Below are 12,867 nucleotides of genomic sequence, written 5' to 3' on the forward strand. Positions count from 1 at the left end.
CTTTTTTCTAAATCCCATTATTTTACACATACATATTGTATGTTTCTATGCATTTTGATATTTTTAATCTAATTTCCTTGAGAAGAAAAAAGTTAGGAATATTAGAACTAAGAAGAACCAAACCCAGAAACTAGCTATTGTGTCAAAAGACCACCCACCTGTCTTTGCAGTTGAATTTATAGCAGAAAAAAACAACTTTGGGAACAAACCAGTATGGAGGTAAAACATTCTCTACTATTTGACTTTCTAGTGTTAAGAAAAAAATAAAAGAAAGATGAAGGTTATAATTCCTGCTATTTGCTTTCTTTAGCTGGCATAATATTAACTGATGGATGGCATTAAAAATGTCTGTTTGGTCATGAATGCTTTTGGCCAACAGTATCACGGTTGATTGAACAAAAAAATGCATTCAAGATACAAATTGGGCCAGATCATCAAGCATCTGTAGCTACAATAACACCTGTCAGCTGAATGTTGTGCCCAGTACCTTGATCTGATTGAAATCAAATAAAAATCTCTAATCAAATTTAATAGAGGTCATGGTTTAACTCCAGCAACTAAGCACCACATAGCCACTTGCTCACTCCTCCCCAGTGCGATGGGGGAGAGAATCAGAAGAGTAAAAGTGAGAAAACTTATGGGTTGAGATAAAGACAGTTTAATAGGTAAAGCAAAAGCCGTGCATACAAGCAAAGCAAAGCAAGGAATTCATTCACTACTTCCCATGGGGCAGGCAGGTGTTCAGCCATCTGCAGGAAAGCAGGGCTCCATCATGCATAACAGTTACTTGGGAAGACAAACACTGTCACTCCGAATATGTCTCTCCTTCTTTCCCAGCTTTATATACTGAGCATGACATCATGTGGTATGGAATATCCCTTTGGTCAGTTGAGGTCAGCTGTCCCAGCTGTGTCCCCTCCCAACTTCTTGTGCACCTGGCAGAGCAGGGGAAGCTGAAAAGTCCTTGATTTAGTATAAGCACTACTTAGCAACAACTAAAACATCTCTGTATTACCAACACTGTTTTCAGCACAAATCCAGCCCCTTACTAGCTACTATAAAGAAAATTAACTCTATCCCAGCCAAAACCAGCACAAGGGGTCCTTTCCTTTTATGTAAGATTGTAACCAGAAATAAATGAAGTTAAGATGAGAGGTTTTCTTCTTCAGCATAGGGGAAATGTAAGTCCTGTAGCATTACTTAGCAGACACGTAGACAGGTATTCCTATTTAAATTACTTAAAGTGAGGGTTTCTGACATAGGGAAGTTTTGGGGTTTGGAAAATCAAAGCAGGGTACTGATAGTACTAGTTGAATGATTTTAAATAAACATTGAGTATATTCAAATACTTGGACTGGATGCATTCTTTTACTTTGTTTTCAATAGAAATGAGGTAGTAAGATGTTATTTTCAAATTGTATGCAAAGTGTGTTGAGGGGCACAAAAGTCTTATGGGCTATTAAATTTGTTTTAAACTTATGTGAGCAATATTAATATGAAACATCAAGGATTTTTCTCTGAGGCTTTCATAAGACATGGGCAAGGGTGTATATTATGTGAAGCTGCATACAATATTTGTTTCTTAATAGTACTGTAAAGTATTGCCTTGGAACTATGCTCATGACATAATATTAAACTGTCTCAGTCTAGAACAGGAATATTTTGTCCTACATTCACTTATATATTGTCTATTTCTGATTGTTAATTTAAAATATGCAACTAATACTATAAAATACTTGAAACTTTTTTTCTTATCTGCTTAACACCTACAGTTTACTCTGTTCATCACATTGCTAGGAGAGGCAGACAGACCACATTTTATCTTCCTCTAAGTTTGTCTAAAGCCTAGACCTGAGAGTGTAGTCAGTGAGTTTAACACTGAGCATGGGAACACCATGGTAGCACCTGGGGCCTTCACTAATAATTGGGCATCCAAGAGACAAGGAAGCCGGTCTGGTAAAATAGACTCACTGGTTCTTCTGTGAAATAGGTGCTGTGTTACTTTTGCCTACCCAACTATCATTTTCCTGTGATTTATTTTGAATTCAAGTCTCCTAAGTTTTGTAGGTTTTAAGACTAAGTGTTAATACTTGGTGGTTTGGGGTTTTTTTTTATTTACTTGCTCAGGCATTTTCTAACCTCCACAGAAAAGCTGGAGAGGACTGGTTTTAGCTAGAGAAAAAGATGGAGAAGACTGCTTTTAGCTAGAGAATGCTCTTCAGCAAGGCACTACAACATTCCTCACTTCCGAATTATCCTTGATCTAAAAGACAAGTAACATAGCTGTTAGTGTATAATGACTCCTACACACAGGAATTGTATAAGCTTAACAAACTTTAAATAACCCTAAACAGACTTTCTAAATGTAAATGTATATTTATTCAGAGATACTTTTTACAGATTATCAGTGTGAAAAATCTCAACTTTAGAGAAATATATATTGAATGAAGAGCTATATTTTCGTTAACATCCATTGCTTTTCATTCTTTAATATTGGGTGTGTGCCATGAGATGTCTACGGCTTGACGCTGAATTCCTGTATGCTCTACAGTAAATTAGAATTCTGGCTACCTAATATTTCTGAAAATCAATCCTAATTTTCATCCTCTAAAAGGAAGGGATAGATAAAATCAAAAAGGTGATTATTTTAGGAACTGCAGATTAGAATACGGAGCACTACAAACAATTGGGCAAGTATCTGTGGGGGCTTGAGGGGGAGAGCTGGGACATAAGCAAAAGCAAGTCAGATTATAACTAATCAGGATGGATAAGAATATTAGATTTGCAAACCATTAAGTTGGAATAGAGGTTGTATGATTTCTCTACCTGTAAAAAAACCATGAGATAAAATTAGACTATCACTTGGTGGTATTCTTCTGGACATAGACATCCAGTAATGAATGCCCGAAGTCCACTGTAATAAATGACACAGTCTTTCGTGGAGGTCATACAGTCATAAATGCTCCACTGTGAAAAAAAGCACTTTACATAGCACAGACAAAGGTAAATTCTCATTATTTAGTTTGTGATCTATAGCAAAATTAGCAAGAAATCCTGGCATTTCTAGTAAGAAGGGAGAAAAATGTTTGTTTCTGAATTCAGGACATCCAACTTCTTTAGGATTAGGAAAACCAAAAAACCCCACTCTTTCTTATGACCTAGCATCATAGTAGATACTGTCTGATACAAGATAAGTCCATTATTAGAGGGGATTGAATTAAAGCATGGAGAAGAGGCTGCACAGTTAGTGGATGAGACGTACTGGTCAGTGCTATGTGGAGGAAGAGGTACAAGAGATGCCTAAAGTAAATGTGATGTGCTACTACCAGCAGGTACCAATGTTCTCCCATTGGCTGCCCAAGAAAATAATATACAGTTAATTTTACATGGCTAAACATAGCTGATGCATTCCAACTTGAATGGATACCTCGTTGGTCCAATTGAATTTTTTTTTTTTCAATTTTGAATAATTTTGATTTTTTCTAATTTTGAAATTTCTCACTATTGTGATTCTTGTCAACGATGTACACCAAAATAGAAATGGCTGAGAAGATGTTTATATCAGGTTTAAATGTCTAAAATATAGCTGCACTGTCTACCCTGGATTGTAATGATAGCATGAAGTTCACAGGCTTGGAATCTCATGAGTTGTTCTTTTAATATTTTCGTCCAAACTTCTGTTTTGGTGATGAAAATGATTCTATTTTTATTCTCATGGTGTTTGGCTCCTATTATATTGCCATTTATTATTTTTCACACTAGAAGCTGGAATAAAATTGGCAAAAGGCATAGAAGAAAGTGGAATACAGCTTCACATAAGGAAATTAATTCTGGTGTCCTATTAAACAGGTAAGACATGCAAAACAATATTTCACTGATTTGAAAAAATTATGCAAGAATGGATTATGCAAAATGTAAACTAGGATGGGCAGTCAAGAATTCTATACAACCTTCCCCTTCTTCCAGTTAATCTCTGAATTATAACCATTTCCATCAAATTGTATCATCTCTTCTCTCTAGTTTTAGGAGCTTTCTTATGAAAGCCACAAATTATGAATCACCTCATAGTTTCAGGGAGGTAGTTTGTGAAAGAAACTTCTCACTGTTGTGAAGACCCAGCTTACAATGGCCCTGAAGCCCAGAAAGATGTATGACTAGAGTTTTTGTCCACAGGTGAAAAGATGTTGCTGTGTCAGAAGAACATCAAGGCAGTGGAGATTTCCTTCTGACTGATTATTCTGCCTTGTTCATTTATAGCAGTTGCTATTGTCTGTAGCTTGCAAGGAGTTTAGGATAGCTGTGGTTTCTGAGTATTTCTATGCTCCATTGTTGATGTGACCAAATGATTTTGAATCATGGTAGTCTTCATCTAACATGATAGTTACTGTGCCTTTGTGGCTGGAAAATGATTGCTGTATTACCCAATCTTCAGCATTCTTTCAGGAGATGATAAATTTCACTGTCTTGAAAATAGGCTTTCTTTTCTTTCCTGTCTCTATCATTGGACTATTCAGGACTTCCTCTATAAGTAGAAAATGTGGCGCAAATCTCTTCTATCCTTTTTCTCTCCCTGCAAGATCTTGTCATGGCTTTTTGTTTGTTTGCTCTGATCTTTTAAAATATCACATGAAGCATGAAAATAAGGGTACTGCTGGAGATTGGTACTATTGGAGTCACAAATAAGTACTAATTTAAATATATTAACAATTTCAGAAATTTTCCTGATATTTCAGGTAACTTTTCAACTCTGGCATGATCATTGGTGGTTTTTCATCTGTTTGGTGCTTACTGATGACTCCTAGCTGGCATTTCTGGCGTTCTGTGGTAGTATTTTGCACTTAGTTGCTTTTCAAGGACCTCAAAGCACTTTAGAAAATAATAAGTATTACATGCATTTTGTAGGTAAGAAAACTGAAGGAGCGAGAGAATGAATGATTGGATCAAGGACTCTGAGCAATTCAATAGCACAGTTAAAGGTACATTTTAAAAATCCCAGCTCCAGCTGTATTTCAAAGGTAAAACACAAGGCTATCCAGAGACTGTGAGGAAGCTCAGAACAAAACAGATATGGCAGGCGATGGTAAATTAATGCACAACAAGAACCACAGGTATCTACTGAAACCTATCATTTTGAATGCAACCAATTAACTATGAATAATATAAAAAAATGCCTATCATTGTCACTAAATGCGAAAACTTACTTGTTTGGAGCTTTTTGAAAGGGTGTGTTTTGTTTGAAATTTCCTATCTGATGCAACAAAGAAACAGGATTAATTTGATGATTTGCTGAATTGTCTGATCACTGATGATTTTCTCACAAAATGTAAATTAGATAACATCTCCAATCCCATTCGGAAGTTCCTTGATCTCTAGCTACTGTGCTAATCATTTCCTTTCCTCAATTTGCTTTATTTGCTCACACTGCCATCCAGTTTCTCAGTCCATCTGTTATCCAAAAACTGATGCAGGGATGTTGGTACATCTCTGACTCCTCAAAGATTCCTGTCAGGAGATGGTGGGTTCTCTTGAGCACCAACAGACCTGAGAGTGACATAGGCAGAGCTGTTGTCGCTCTTCTGCTAAACAAGAGCGATAGGGGAAAACCATATGCAGGTAAATTATATCTGCTGTAAAATTACTTTTTTTTAACCCAGACATCCATTAGTTGACACCAATACACTTCAGTTGCACAAGACTGGCACTTTATATAGCAGCAATATTTTCACGTGATACCATAATAACAGAAACAATTAATCAGCCACATAATAAGCAAAATTATGTGCTGTGAAGTTCTGCAGCAGCAGTGTGAAATACACAAGTGTCTCCTGACAGCAGCTCACTCCTGCCAAGACTCAAGTCTTGGTGTGCACTGATCATCTCAACACGTCTTCATCATTCCAGCATTAGGGTGGATTATCCCCATTTAAAAAATGTTTGAATATATAGTACATGCTGTTAGAAATGTTCACAGACCAATTAATATTAGACTTGGTCTCTACCTTATCCCTTGTACTCCAGCATTTGACTCACTGAAAATACATTAATGACTTACTTGAGTGCAATTACCCTTTAATGCCTATTAATCAAACAGCCCCAGGAAAATGGACCTTGTTCAGTTTTCAAAATCCACGGAAGATGCCCTTATAACAAATATGGCTGAATCATTGTTATTACCTGAACAGTGCTGTGAACGTCAAACTGCTAAGGACACTTGATAACCAAAATCCTGCACATTCAGGAATTGACGGCATCCACTCTTTCCACTACAGGACTCTGCGATGTAAATACCGCAGGTCAAATATTCCTTGTAGCTAATTTAGCATGCGCTGGTGCCACCCTGTGGATTTCAACGCAAACACGTTGGTGTAGCTCAAAAGGAGAGGTAGTACAGTCGCTGTAGAAGTGAGACCCTAACGCTCATACCTGCTTCTCCTTTGAAAAAACATTTCTATTTTTACAATTACAGTAGCAATTTGTGTCCTGTAGGAAAGCCTTGCTGCGGAGTCTAAAATACCTTTGCATTCATGGGAATGTGATTAATTTATTTTTTTACATCATTTTAAGTTCATTGGTGTCACTGAGATTGCTTATATGAGCATGTATTTATATCTCAATAATAATCACTAATCACTATCATATATTTGTGCTTTTAAAACATTTATGGAGAATCAAGGCACAGACAGATTAAATGAGTTGAGTGGAACATATATTTCAAAAAATGATTTCCTCTTATTTAAAATTTCTACCCTATTTCTGCCTCATTTCTATGTGAAATATTCAAGCTAACGAGAACATAAGTAGATTCTTTAGTCTGTTCACTTTCAAAGCACTGGAAGGAAACACACTTAATTTTACTGCTATTCATATGTGTCCTCCAATCAAAATATCCATCTCCATGCTTGATTACCAGTATCCAAGACTCTTGGCATGCACAGTGTGATCCATCTCCATGCCTGATTGCCAGTACCTAGGACTTTTGGGTTGCACACTGTGGAGCTCCAGAACAGATGCTAAGCCATCTTCCTTTGTGTGTGCTGGGACATGCTGATGATCTCCCATTACACTGCTCTGGGAACAATTTCCCTGCCCTAAGACCTCCCTTATGTTTTCCCAGTAGTCTCAGAAAAATAAAAAGATGCTGTATACCAGCTCCTGCCAGCTGCTTCCTTCTGCTTCAGGAAATAACGTTGTAGGCAAAATCCACAATGGCCTCAACAAACAGAAGTTGGTTTTTCTTGTGTCAGTGTCTTATCCTGAAACAACTTAAAAAGCAGCTCCCATATGAAGCATAGCTCTTTATATACCAGTTTACAGAGATTCTGCTTTCAGAAAACTGAAGAAAAACCAGGAGGCTAAAGGATCCTGCTGACCACCAAGCATTAGATTTTTTATTCTCATCTCATATACACACATCTCCACACACACAACTCCAGCGTATGCAACGCTAGAGTTAACACCACAACTACACTGGGAGTTCAGCTGAATGCCTGGCATCAGAGGTGACTATTGCAATCATTTGGTTTGATCTCTTATTCAACTTCAGCCACAGAATTTCCTGCAATGATCCTTGTATAAATACAAAACATTGTTTCAAACCTAACTTTTTTTTTCCACATTAATGCTTCTGAAGCAAAATGTGAGGTGAAAAGTGGAAAGAATGTGATTGGCATGTGGATGGATGTACCTAACAAGAAGAGAATTAAGATAATTAACAGGTAGTACATATGCAAGGAATCATGTCTGAGTTCACAGCAAAATGTCAGAAGCTGATTCTTATCTCTTACAATTTTTGCAGTACTGTAACTACATTTTGCTTGGAATAAAAGGACTTCTGATTTATAGGAGCATGATCAGGCTCATGTCTGAATTGCAATGGAGCTTGTGCTCCTAAAACACTTAACTTGTTTTGGAAGGACCACACTAGCAATATACTTAAATTGGAATTTTAGGAATTTATTATTGCTTATTACAAGTAAGCTTTAGTTCTGCTCCAATATGCTGAAGTATTAGGCAAGGTGCCACATTTCTCTTGCTGTCTACCCCCTCTCCCACCTGAATGCTATGCTGACTTATTTGCTGGGTAAAACAGTCTCTCACCCTCTCCCCATTTCCCTTAGGTTCCTGTGGGTTTGCAGCATGGATTTTTGTCTCATTTTATTTTTACAGTTACTTGCACAAAAAGCTATTTACCTCAAGCTTCAGCAACAGACCTAGAGCGTTTCCATAGTACATATAGTACATAAATATCTGGAGTCTTCTGAGCTGTATGTTCACCTCATGTTCCCATTCAGTGTGACTGGAAATCTATATTTAATTATCTTCATTAAGAAGAATTGCCTCTCTACACCAGGGAAAGGTACAGACACATCCGAGAAGCAGCACCTGGGCAGCTGCCACGATATGCTTCCTGTGATAAGGTGGGAGTCTGGAAGGGTGACAAAACCCCTGAGCAACAACGGAAGTTACTCACCCAGAGCGGTGGTGGAGAGGAGTGTTCCCAAGGATGGCATTAGTCAGAATCACTTGCAGTGAAAAATTTCAGCGTTAATGTGCTATCATCACTCAGGATCCTAAGGAACTGGACTGTTTAGTTGGATATCTGTTAATGAAGGCAGATTTCTTCATGTTCATCCAGGTTTAATTCTGGATTCTGTCAAATGAGAATTCTACCACGGAATTAGCAATTTAAAAGTTCCTTTTCAGATAAAGAAAAAAAAATACTGCTCAAAATAATATACTGAACTTCAAATTTAGTACCCCAAACATTAATCTTATTTCACTATCCATAGTACTCTAATTCAATTTGCTTTAAATTAAGAAAAAAAAAAAATAAAGTTAGCTTAGTTAACTTTTTTATCATTTAATTTGGGACAGAACTTGTTATTCACAATGCCAGTCTGAAAATGAGTTATTGCTATTATAATTTTTCTAAAGCATTTACTTGCATTAACTTGAGAAATGAAGTTGTAATATGGGTATAAAATCAGTTTATTTTACTGTAAGAAACATTGTTCAGTATGCTTTTTGAATTTAGAAATAATAAATAATTTCCAAATTTTGTTTTTAAACATAAAATACATTAAAGGTATTTACGTTTTATAACAAAACCCCCAAATTTATAATACAAAAATGTGGTTTGTTCCTGATCAAGCTTAAATGTATGTTTAACTATAAATGTTAACTATAAATGTAAAACATCATTCCAGTGAAACCACAGGAATGATGTCCACATATGCAGAAAATTTATTACTTTGGTTAGTAAATCATTCTAGAATCAATTTTTAATTTCAGGGATTTTTGTTTTGCTAAACATAAGTGTTTACAAACTGATTCATTTAAATTGTCCTGGATTTACTTATTATCTTGAGTGATTCATATCACATGATGTTTGCACATTAATTCAATTAGCTGCAATGTTAAAACAGCTGAAGAGTGGTAGCTCTGTTTAAATTTATAAATTTACATAAATTTTAAAGACAGAATCCTGTCTCCATTGAAAGAAATTGATTTTTTTTTGTCTCTGGTTTTTGCTTATTAGCTGTATTTGCATTTCAGTTGAAGAGCTGTGACTGGGACAGCAGAGAACGGGTACTTTCAGACCTCCCCACCTTCCCAGCTGCTCCTTGCCTGCCTGTTTCCCTCTGATGCTTTGCTAAACCAGGACATGGCGTAACGATACCCAAGTCAACTTACAGGAATGTTGTTATCTACAAGGGATAAACTCCATCCCACATTAGCTTAAATGCCTTGTCCTCTACATCCATGTTTATTGCTGGTAAGGGCAGTAAATCTGGTTTTGAGGGCAGCTTAAGGTCATTCTGTGGCAGAGACTGGTCAGACTTATCTACCATCAGCCATCATGCTTGGAGCGAGCAGGACAACCCAGGGGGACAGGGCAAAGCTGGGAACAGAATCACTGTTTTGCCCTCTCCCATTTCTCTGCCCTAGCATCTTATGGCTGGATTGAAAGGAAAAACAATCAAGGCTAGGTCTGGCAACAAGCATGTTTTTAATTTTTGAAAGGCTACAGTGTGTGTAATCAGAGATACTTCAAAGCCATATAGCCAAACAATGCTTTGTTGTCCTCAAGCTACCCAAATCATTTGGAATGAGTACAGTGATAGAATAACCAATACTTTGAAAGTTAAATATGGAAGTCCTTTGATTTTGTTTCTTTATCCTGCAATATTTCATAAAGGACAGGATTGCTGAAATATCTCTGTATTGCAGGATCCAAGGAGAACTCTAAGGAGACATTCTTTAGTTTGTAAGAGGAATAGGTTACATATGTTTACTGCATCATATCTCATTCTTGCTGTGATTGTTGCCAAGGAATGGATTAATGTTGTTCCATTTCACAGAAGCAATGCAGCTGTAATTCCCATGTACAAAATGCATTCTCTTTGAATAACTGCTTCCTCCTACTTCGAGAGAGAAAACTGTTATATTAATAGAAAAAACTTTCTATGTGTTAATATTTTGTTACTGCTTTACACAACCGTTACTACATAAGGTAAAGAACACCAAAAAATCAGATACAAAGATTGAAAAAAAAGTTGATACCTCTTTCTTTGACCAATTTCACACCAGCATCACTGAAAGAAATGTGTTAGCTAAATAAAAGAGTAAGAGACTCTCAGGACTAATTCCCCTAATGCTGGCTTTCCGCTGATTCTCTTTACAGTCTGTCCATGTCAATGTAAGCTGATTTTAGTCTTCTGTATGCATGGTTTTGGTTTATCCATTAACAACTACTTATAAATTTGATTTTTAGGGACAGAAATAACAGTGATGGAAAACAGCAGTTTGGTAGCCAACTTGTTTTAGAGATTTTAGAAATTTTTTTTTGTTTGCTAGCATTAGGGGCTAGTCAGCCACCCCCTTGACTCTACATCTATGCACTTCTGATCTAACTCAGAGTTATAGGACTAGACCAACTTTGTTTAAGATATGGGCAAGCTCTCTCTTCTGTTCAAAATATAGACTGAACTGGTCAATTTTTTTCTTAGGACATAAAAATTAATCTTTCACTCTTTCTTTGCATTGATGAGCTGTATCATTCTTGGATCAGGAAAATGTTGTGTAAGTCCTACTCCCAAAAGATACACAATTCAGTGTGCCTTTTCCGTGTCATTTAGATACTTGGAGATTACCACAGAAAAGTTAGGGTTCCCATGCCAACCCAGACAGATCTACATGGCCAGTTCATGCAATGCTCAGCTGCACTTATATCCGTTCTCAGTTTTCATGCTGTAAAAATAATACCCTGATGATCTGCAACAAAACCTCCATTTTATTTCAGATATTTAATTTTAAGAAAGCATAGGAAATATCTTGGGATCAGCAGGGCACCTCATGTGTATAGGTATATACTACCTATGTGGTATATAGAGACCGCTTAGTATAGACTAGGTGCTATGTATACATAGATATGGCAGTCTGCTTTAGAGGACCAGCTCGATGTAGTATGGCTGTGAATCAGTTTGAGCCATTTGGCTTCAGCAATAGGAATTGCCCCATGGTCCTCTTTTCTTTAGTAGTATAGGTGAAACCTCAGACAATTTAAATATACCTCCTCCTGTGGTTATTTCCAGCACTAGAAACAGCTAGTCAGTGATAAAGAAGCTGATCCTTGAAATCAGTACGAAGATTCCCATTACATTTTGCAGACCTTAATAAAGGCCCATATGACCTGTTTATCTGTGAAATTGCTGCTGTCATTAGACGGATGAATTCCTGTACATGAAGGAAAACAGTAACAGTGATGAGTTTGATTTAGGACCGATATACGGCATCTACCTTGCTCAATGAGATTTTGTGGAAAATGCTGTCTGAAAATACAGAAATGTAGCCTCTAGATTTCCTTGTACTGAATGAAATGAGATACATAAGCTTTAGCAATTTTTAATTCATTTAAAATATTTACAATTTTTTGTATTAACTTTCTTCATTATATTTCCTTATTAAGCTTACTTCTGTTCAAATTCTGAAAAGGATAATAAGTAAAACAATCAAATTTGTTAAAAGGCTTAGCGGATAAATGATCATACCATGATTCTTGCAATCTACTGCAAGTAATCATGTAGTCAAGTGAAATTATTGTACAGAGATTTACACAACTTGGTGGTGCCAATGGACATGTCACTGGAAGATTCTGTGGAGTAAAATAATATTTTTCATAAAGGACCTGCAGCAACCTCTAATTTGGATTTTCTCTCCTTTGTCCATAGTCACTGCAGTTCTTTAACCCTTGCAATTCCTTGTAAGTCCGGGTTGTATTTACCAGCTGTTGTCATGACTTAATACTGGCCCAGTAGAAAGTAAAGAAGACCAACAGTGCAAGCAAGGGGGTCTTTATTTGCAAAGTGTTTGTCATTAGAGCGATACGTAGTAATTCCCACTCAGCTCTCTGAAATTAATTTAATCTTGCGTTTATAAGAAATGAGCAAAGACAGGAGAGTTGCACAAAATGCACAGCCTCATAGTACTAAAACCTCACAATTATTTTTTGTCTTCAAGTCACAAGGTCCTAGTGAGAAGGCTTTATGGCAAGGTTACAGTGAGAAACTCTGAAGGCATTGTGGAAGGTCAAACCAGCCCTGTGACCCCCTGAAAAGGGGACATAAAGCAGCTCTCCTGCACTGATGGTGTACAACTGTGTAGCGGGTATGGGGATAGCTTTTCTACATGAATAGAAAAATTACTTTTAAAAGATTTTGCAGAAGGGAAAACAGAACAGATCTTGGTATGGCTTTGATAGGATAAAGGCAGTTTTTGTCTCTCCCCTCAAAGCTTTCTCTAAGCCCAGTGCCAGCCTGGGGACAAATCTGACAGCCTGAGCTGCAGTCAGCCATGCAGGGCCAGATT

The sequence above is a fragment of the Ciconia boyciana genome, chromosome 6 (genome assembly GCF_034638445.1).
Source record: "Ciconia boyciana chromosome 6, ASM3463844v1, whole genome shotgun sequence".
Classification (NCBI taxonomy): domain Eukaryota; kingdom Metazoa; phylum Chordata; class Aves; order Ciconiiformes; family Ciconiidae; genus Ciconia; species Ciconia boyciana.